Source organism: Oncorhynchus mykiss, chromosome 28, assembly GCF_057628025.1.
Source record: "Oncorhynchus mykiss isolate SJ-2025 chromosome 28, ASM5762802v1, whole genome shotgun sequence".
Taxonomy (NCBI): domain Eukaryota; kingdom Metazoa; phylum Chordata; class Actinopteri; order Salmoniformes; family Salmonidae; genus Oncorhynchus; species Oncorhynchus mykiss.
In genome coordinates this window covers 38,538,222-38,547,521 of record NC_143049.1, presented here as the reverse complement: position 1 = coordinate 38,547,521, position 9,300 = coordinate 38,538,222, and positions in this window count along the sequence as shown.

Sequence of the window (9,300 nt, the reverse complement as noted above, 5' to 3'; positions counted from 1 at the left end):
ATTCCAAAAAACAACGATGCGGTCTATGTGTCGCTATGGTAGAAAGCGTTGTTTAGATATTATCAAATAGACCAGCTAATACCATCCTACCATTACACATTAATATCATCCTACCATTACACATTAATATCATCCTACCATTGCACATTAATATCATCCTACCATTACACATTAATATCATCCTACCATTACACATTATTATCATCCTACCATCCTACACATTAGTATCATCCTTCCATTACACATTATTATCATCCTACCATCCTACACATTAGTATCACCCTACCATTACACATTAGTATCATCCTACCATTACACATTATTATCATCCTACCATTACACATTAATAATATCCTACCATTACACATTAATTTCATCCTACCATTACACATTAATATCATCCTACCATTACACATTAATATCATCCTACCATTACACATTAGTATCATCCTACCATTACACATTAATATCATCCTACCATTACACATTAATATCATCCTACCATTACACATTGTTGGAAAAAGTACCCAATTGTCATGCTTGAGTAAAAGTAAAGATACCTTAATAGAAAATGACTCAAGTAAAAGTGAAAGTCACCCAGTAAAATACTACTTGAATAAAAGTCTAAAAGTATTTGTTTCGAAATATAATTAAGTATCAAAAGTAAATGTATGAATCATTTCTAATTACTTATAAACCTTTTTTTTCTTATTTTTTTTAAAACGAATCGCAGACTCCAACACTCAGACATAATTTAACAAACGAAGCATTTGTGTTTAGTGAGTCCGCCAGATCAGAGGTAGTAGGGATGATGAGGGATGATCTCCTGAATTGGACCATGTTCTGTCCTTGTCACGACTTCTACCGAGGGTAACTTCTCTCCCTGTTCGGGCGGCGCTCGGCGCTCGGCGTCGCCGGTCTACTAGCCACTACCGATCCCTTTTTCTTTTTCTGGTTGTTTTGTCTGTGTTCCTTTTCACACCTGGTTTTCAATTGCTTTGATTTCTGTGGGTATATAGGGCAGCTGTTACCTGCCGTAATTCGTGCAGGATTAGACTTGTGTGTATTGCGTTCGATGGTATTTGATGTTTGTTGTTTTTTTCGCATTTACGCACGTGTATGTAAAGTGTCGGAACGGTGTTAGTTCCCTCCGTGTGTTTGCACGATTATTCGAGAGTGTAGTTTGGGGATTTTTGTTCTGTGCCATTTGCATTGCTGGACTATTATTAAACACGCTCCTCAGACATCCCTGCTCTCCTGCGCCTGACTCCTACACCTCTCACCAAGATGCATGTTATCACAGAATCCTGCACCAATATAATTATGGAGTCAGCAGGAGCGGACGCACTTCCAGGGTCCGTGGAGGAGCGAGTTCAACACCACACGGCAGTGTTACACCGACTGGGGACCGCCATGGATCAGGTGATGGCGACGATGGAGAGATGGGAGAGAGGTGGTCTTCCCACACCGTTATCAGCTACACCCCAACCAGTACCACTACCCTCTCCTTCATTGCCTGAGCACAGTGGAATTCGACTCGCCCTCCCGAGGGAGTATGATGGGACGGCGGCCGGGTGCCAGGGTTTCTTACTCCAGATGGACCTATACCTGGCGACCGTTCGTCCGGCTCCTTCGGGGGGTGAGAGCGTGAACGCCCTCGTCTCCTGCCTCGCAGGTAAAGCCCTGGAGTGGGCCAACGCGGTGTGGAACGATCCTGACTCGGCGAGGGACCACTACCCAGAGTTCACCCGCCGCTTTCGGGCCGTGTTTGATCACCCACCTGAGGGTCGAGCGGCGGGTGAACGGCTGTTCCATCTGAGGCAGGAGAGGAGGAGTGCTCAGGACTTTGCTCTAGAGTTCCGGACCTTGGCCGCTGGCGCGGGATGGAACGACAGGGCCTTGATCGATCACTATAGGTGTAGTTTGCGTGAGGACGTCCGTAGGGAGCTGGCCTGTAGAGACACCACCCTGTCCTTGGACCAATTGATCGACATGTCCATTCGGTTGGACAACTTGCTGGCGACCCGTGGACGTCCAGATCGGGCTCTGTCAGTTCCATCTCCCAGCTCCACCACTCCAACACCCATGGAGCTAGGAGGTGCTTCAGCGAGGGCGACCGGAGGAGGGGGCCTTTCCTGTGCCAGCTGTGGTCGCAGAGGGCACACTGCTGACCGGTGCTGGGGGGGTCCCCCCGGGAGTCGAGACGCCAGGCCGAGCACTGCCCGGACACCTCAGGTGAGTCGGCACCAGGCTCACCCAGAGCCCCCTGTTGGTCACGTGTATGTATGGATTGTTTTTCCTAAATTTTCCCCTCTTTCCCGGCATAAGGCGCTAGTAGATTCAGGCGCGGCGGGGAATTTTATTGACCGCGGTTTAGCGAACAGGTTAGGGATTCCCCTTGTTCAGCTGGATAAACCCTTCCCAGTGCACGCCTTAGATAGCCGACCATTAGGGTCAGGGCTAGTCAGGGAGGCCACGGCTCCACTGGATATGGTTACGCAGGAGGGTCATGAGGAGAGAATTAGTCTCTTCCTCATTGATTCTCCTGCGTTTCCGGTGGTGTTGGGGATCCCCTGGTTGGCCCGTCACAACCCCAGGATTTCGTGGCAACAGAGGGCTCTACAGGGGTGGTCGGAGGAGTGCTCAGGCAGGTGTGTAGGAGTTTCCATCGGTGCTACAACGGTGGAGAGTCCAGACCAAGTCTCCACCGTGCACATTCCCTCAGAATATGCCGATTTGGCTATCGCCTTCTGTAAAAAGAAGGCGACCCAATTACCACCTCATCGACGAGGGGATTGTGCGATAAATCTCCTGGTAGGCGCTGCACTTCCCAGGAGTCACGTGTATCCCCTGTCACAGGAGGAGACGGTGGCTATGGAGACATACATATCGGAATCTCTGGGGCAGGGGTTCATTCAGCCCTCCATCTCACCTGCCTCCTCGAGTTTCTTTTTTGTGAAGAAGAAGGAGGGTGGTCTGCGTCCGTGCATTGACTATAGAGGTCTAAATTCCATCACGGTGGGGTATAGTTACCCGCTACCTCTCATTGCCACGGCGATTGAGTCATTTCACGGAGCACGGTTTTTCACAAAACTGGATCTCAGGAGTGCATATAACTTGGTGCGTATCCGGAAGGGAGATGAGTGGAAGACGGCGTTTAGTACCACATCCGGCCATTATGAGTACCTCGTCATGCCGTACGGTTTGAAGAATGCTCCAGCAGTCTTCCAATCTTTTGTGGATGAGATTCTCAGGGATCTGCACGGTCAGGGTGTGGTGGTTTACATCGATGATATTCTGGTCTATTCCGCTACACGGGCCGCGCATGTGTCTCTAGTGCGCAGGGTACTTGGGAGACTGTTGGAGCATGACCTGTACGTCAAGGCTGAGAAATGCTCGTTCTTCCAACAGGCCGTCTCCTTCCTTGGATATCGCATTTCCACATCGGGGTTGGTGATGGAGGATGACCGCATTGCAGCCGTGAGTAATTGGCCGACTCCAACCACGGTAAAGGAGGTGCAGCGGTTCTTAGGGTTTGCCAACTACTACCGGAGGTTTATCCGGGGTTTTGGGCAGGTGGCTGCGCCCATTACGTCACTGCTGAAGGGGGGGCCGACGCGTCTGGGGTGGTCGGCTGAGGCGGACAGGGCTTTTGGTCGCCTGAAGGCTCTTTTTACCTCGGCTCCCGTGCTGGCGCATCCGGACCCCTCTTTGGCATTTATAGTGGAGGTGGACGCATCCGAGGCTGGGGTTGGAGCCGTGCTCTCCCAGCGCTCGGGTGCGCCACCGAAGCTCCGCCCCTGTGCTTTCTTTTCTCAGAAGCTCAGCCCGGCGGAGCGAAACTATGACGTGGGGGATCGGGAGCTGCTAGCTGTTGTCAGAGCCCTGAAGGTGTGGAGACATTGGCTTGAGGGGGCCCAGCACCCTTTCCTCATCTGGACTGACCACCGTAATCTAGAGTACATTCGGGCAGCGAGGAGACTGAACCCTCGTCAGGCAAGGTGGGCTCACACATCCCCCTCCTCTGGTCATCCGGGGATTGGGAGGACGGTGCGATGTCTTAGTGGGAAGTACTGGTGGACCACTTTAGCCAAGGACGTGAGGGTTTATGTGTCCTCCTGCTCAGTGTGCGCTCAGTGCAAGGCTCCTAGGCACCTGCCCAGAGGGAAGTTACAACCCCTTCCCGTTCCACAGCGGCCTTGGTCACACCTGTCGGTTGACTTCTTGACCGATCTGCCACCGTCACAGGGCAACACCACAATCCTGGTCGTTGTGGATCGGTTTTCTAAGTCCTGTCGTCTCCTCCCTTTGCCCGGTCTCCCTACGGCCCTACGGACGGCGGAGGCTCTGTTTACTCACGTCTTCCGGCACTACGGGGTGCCTGAGGATATTGTTTCTGATCGGGGTCCCCAGTTCACGTCCAGGGTGTGGAAGGCATTCATGGAACGTTTGGGGGTCTCGGTCAGCCTGACCTCTGGGTTTCACCCCGAGAGTAATGGGCAGGTGGAAAGAGTGAACCAGGATGTGGGTAGGTTTCTGCGGTCGTATTGCCAGGACCGGCCAGGGGAGTGGGCGAAGTACATCCCCTGGGCGGAGATGGCCCAGAACTCACTCCCCCACTCCTCTACGAACCTGTCGCCCTTCCAATGTGTGTTGGGCTATCAGCCGGTCCTGGTACCATGGCATCAGAGCCAGACCGAGGCTCCTGCGGTGGACGATTGGGTGAAACGCTCAAGGGAAACCTGGGAGGCCGCCCATGGGTACCTTAAACGGGCCGAAGCACGGCAGAAGGCCAGTGCCGACCGCCATCGCAGCGAGGCCCCGGTGTACACACCGGGGGACCGGGTCTGGCTCTCGACCCGAAACCTGCCCCTCCACCTGCCCTGCCGGAAGCTGGGTCCGCGGTTTGTGGGGCCATTCAAAGTCCTGAGGAGAATAAACGAGGTGTGTTATAGGTTACAGCTCCCCCCGTATTACCGTATTAACCCCTCGTTTCATGTGTCTCTCCTCAGGCCGGTGGTGGCTGGTCCGCTTCAAGAAGATGAGGTGCGGGAGGTCCCTCCGCCCCCCCTGGACATCGGGGGGGCGCCGGCGTATGCAGTTCGGTCCATACTGGACTCGAGGCGTCGGGTGGGGGGTCTTCAGTACCTCGTGGACTGGGAGGGGTACGGTCCGGAGGAGAGATGCTGGGTGCCGGTGGAGGACGTACTGGATCCTCCTATGCTAAGGGAGTTTCACCGCCTCCATCCGGATCGCCCTGCGCCTCGTCCTCCGGGTCGTCCTCGAGGCCGGCGTCGTCGCGCTGCGGGAGCCGCGCGTCAGGGGGGGGGTACTGTCACGACTTCTACCGAGGGTAACTTCTCTCCCTGTTCGGGCGGCGCTCGGCGCTCGGCGTCGCCGGTCTACTAGCCACTACCGATCCCTTTTTCTTTTTCTGGTTGTTTTGTCTGTGTTCCTTTTCACACCTGGTTTTCAATTGCTTTGATTTCTGTGGGTATATAGGGCAGCTGTTACCTGCCGTAATTCGTGCAGGATTAGACTTGTGTGTATTGCGTTCGATGGTATTGGATGTTTGTTGTTTTTTTCGCATTTACGCATGTGTATGTAAAGTGTCGGAACGGTGTTAGTTCCTCCGTGTGTTTGCACGATTATTCGAGAGCGTAGTTTGGGGATTTTTGTTCTGTGCCATTTGCATTGCTGGACTATTATTAAACACGCTCCTCAGACATCCCTGCTCTCCTGCGCCTGACTCCTACACCTCTCACCAAGACGCATGTTATCACAGTCCTGCTACGCATTCAAGATGTAACAACTTTTGGGTGTCAGGGAAAACGTACGGAGTAAAAAGTAAATTTTCTTTAGAAATGTAGTAAAGTAAAAGATGTCAAAAACATTGATTGTAAAATAAAGTAAAGTACAGATACCCCCCAAAAAACTACTTAATTAGTACTTTAAAGTATTTTTACTTAAGTACTTTTTACCACTGGTTATTTCTTAACTGAGTTGACTAGGAAGTTGTCCCCGAGTGCTTGGTGCGTTCAGTAATAGTTCTATAGCCTTGACCGCTATGGCAGCTGTTGTTTCTGTTGGACACTGAGGATACCAGTTTGATTGAAGATGTGATGAAAGGATCTATTTAGTAATGTAATCCACCCCACGAACAGAGCCAATTTCTGAGGGACTGACTGTAATTAACTGTCAAAACTATCATAATAACTGTCAACATAGCATTTCAAGTTATCTATAAAAAAAAGCTTTCAACTTTTGAAACATTTTCTTACCTCATAGTTACAAGTTGAACACTCCGATAGCTGTATCTGAAACGATGACGTATAATGCATCATAATGTGGTTATAACGCCTCATAAGGTCTTACTGTCATCTCCTAATGATCTTGATTAGTGCTTTATAAGAATACATTATAAAGGCTCATACATGCTTATAACAGATAATAATGCATTATACTTGTCAGTCTTACCACCTACACTTCCAAATTGACGTGGAAATGACATCATCCACATTAGACCGTCGTTCTTATGTCCCCGAATTAGGATCTTCTCTGATCGTCTTAGATCCCCAAGATAATTATTTGTGGAGTTTGTGTGTTTGTGAACAATGGTTCTCACAATGGTTCTCACACAAACAATGTACACCGAGGTGAACTATAAAACAACAACCTTCAAACACCATGTGTTATTTTAACTACAACTGTCTGCTTGGCCTTGAAGCCAACTCTTCCTGCCTCTCTGGATTCTATGTTTAGCTGTCCCATAAATGTCTGAAGTCTCCACTATGCATGTGGCATCGTGGAGATCTGAGATCAGATGATTTAAAATAGCGAAAGCGTCAGTTTCCTCCTTTAAAGGTTAGCACCTATAAAAATAAAATATATATAGATATAAAAGAAACTGTGAGGACATAATAAAACGAAACTCGTGGATGTGGCCGCCGATCACTGGTCCATTGGGTAAATCAAAAGCTCTGAATGTATCAGAGACCACTAGTGACTCTGGTCTCTGAGGCACTCTTGTGGTGAAAACTATCTATACCAATAAAAAATACAGAATGTACTCAAACATAATTTATTTTTTTTTTTTAAATGTGCATGAGATGAGATGTTTTATACCTCAAGAGTAGGTTAAGTTTACATCCCAGGCCATCTGCTGTTCAGATCCCAGCTATATGCCTCAGTCCATGTTTTGTTGAAAACACCACATCATTTCCTGGATTTAATCTGTTGCTAATTTGTTCCATTCATTTGGAGTTGAGGCAAACACATTGCTGCAAATCCAAGTAATACATAATGATAATTCACTCATTAATAATATATGCCATGAAGCAGACACTTTTACAGTCTTACAGTCATGCATACATTTTACATACGGTGGTGCGGGGAATTAAACCCACTATCCTGACGTTGCAAGTAGCACGCTCTACGCTCTTAGAAAAAAAAGGTGCTATCTAGAACCTAAAAGAATTCATTCGGCTGTCCCCATAGAAGAATCCTTTGAGGAACCCGTTTTGGTTCTAGGTAGAACCCATATCGGATTCCATGTAGAACCCTTTCCCCAGAGTGTTCTACATGGAAACCAAAATAATTGTATCTGGAACACAAAAGGGTTCTCCTATGACCTATGGGAACAGCCGAAAAAACCTTTTTGGGATCCTTTTTTTCTAAGCTACAGTTGGCTGCAATTCTACTCGTTTTGCCTCGGGGAAGGAGAATTTATTTATTTTTTACAGCTAATTTCCTCCAATTTTGCCATAGGGGAATGGCAAATGTTTGCCGTTTTTAATATGATAACGGATGATCAATGGGCCTCACCCGGGTCTGTAATTCGACAATGCTTACTACACGTTTATGTAACCTCCTTCAAACACCATGTGTTATTTTAACTACAACTGTCTGCTTGGCCTTGAAGCCAACTCTTCCTGCCTCTCTGGATTCTATGTTTAGCTGTCCCATAAATGTCTGAAGTCTCCACTATGCCACATACATCTGAGATCAGACCATTTTGATGTAATACTTGCTGACAAAGATCTACAGGTTGGGCTCATTTCAATTTGAAGCCCCCTGGTATAAGTGTAACATTACTGAATACATGAAATGCTTTCATCTTGGTCTTAAACAGGTGTAGACTAATTGAAAGCTTGGGACAATAAGGTTATTTCTGTGTTATTGACACAGCCTTGTTCTGTTCAATGGTCTCTACCTATTTGGAAGTCTAGTACACCGTCATGCTGTTGAGATGCCTGTCTTTTCAGATTCCACACTGATTCTTTAGTTGTTGACAATACTGTACATCCCCGCACTTCTTCTCTTGGTCTCGGATCTCCTCATCTGTAACGACTGTCGTCGGGTGGAAGAAGGTGAGGACCAAAGCGCAGCGTGGTAAGTGTTGATATTTTTTATAAAATAACTGAACACTGAACAAAACAACAACTGACAAACGAACAGTCCCGTAAGGTGAATGGAAAAAACACTAAACAGGAAATGAACACCCACGAAACACAGGTGGAAAAAGGCTACCTAAGTATGATTCTCAATCAAAGACAACTAACAACACCTGCCTCTGATTGAGAACCATACCAGGCCGAACTCAAAATCCAACATAGAAAAACAAACATAGACTGCCCACCCCAACTCACGCCCTGACCATACTAAAACAAAGACAAAACAAAGGAACTAAGGTCAGAACGTGACATCATCTTTGTAAGTCACCTTGATTTTTCACCTGTGTGTGTGTTATTAGATTCCTTTTATGAAAATAGTTAGCATACAAGATGACTGTAGCTAAAGCAAAGGGGGCTTTTAGCAGCACACAAGTGGACTACAAATACATGCTGGGCCGGGCACGCCCTGAGCTCGTGAAGTTAGCTCTAATGGAGCAAAAGTGGAGTGGGCGAGAAGGCCAAAGCTCCAGCCTTTGTGAAACTCGCTCCACGCTCTAGTCTCCGGTCCAAAGAAACTGGTGTTATTGTTACAAATGTTATCGTTATAGGAGCTCGGTTCAAGTGAACGCTTACGGATAACTGAGAGTAACATTTATTGTAATTTCACAAACCAATATGCTGCACAGACAGGCACACACACTGGTAGATCAATAATGTAAAGTACCAGGGGAAGCACTGGCAGCATGCTGACTACTGCAGTGATTCTCCTACTACACACTGACTGGTTCTGTCTCTGACTCACAGACAGCCAGGATGAGAGGTTCTGTCTCTGACTCACAAACAGCCAGGAGGAGAGGTTCTGTCACTGACTCACAGACAGCCAGGAGGAAAGGTTCTGTCTCTGACT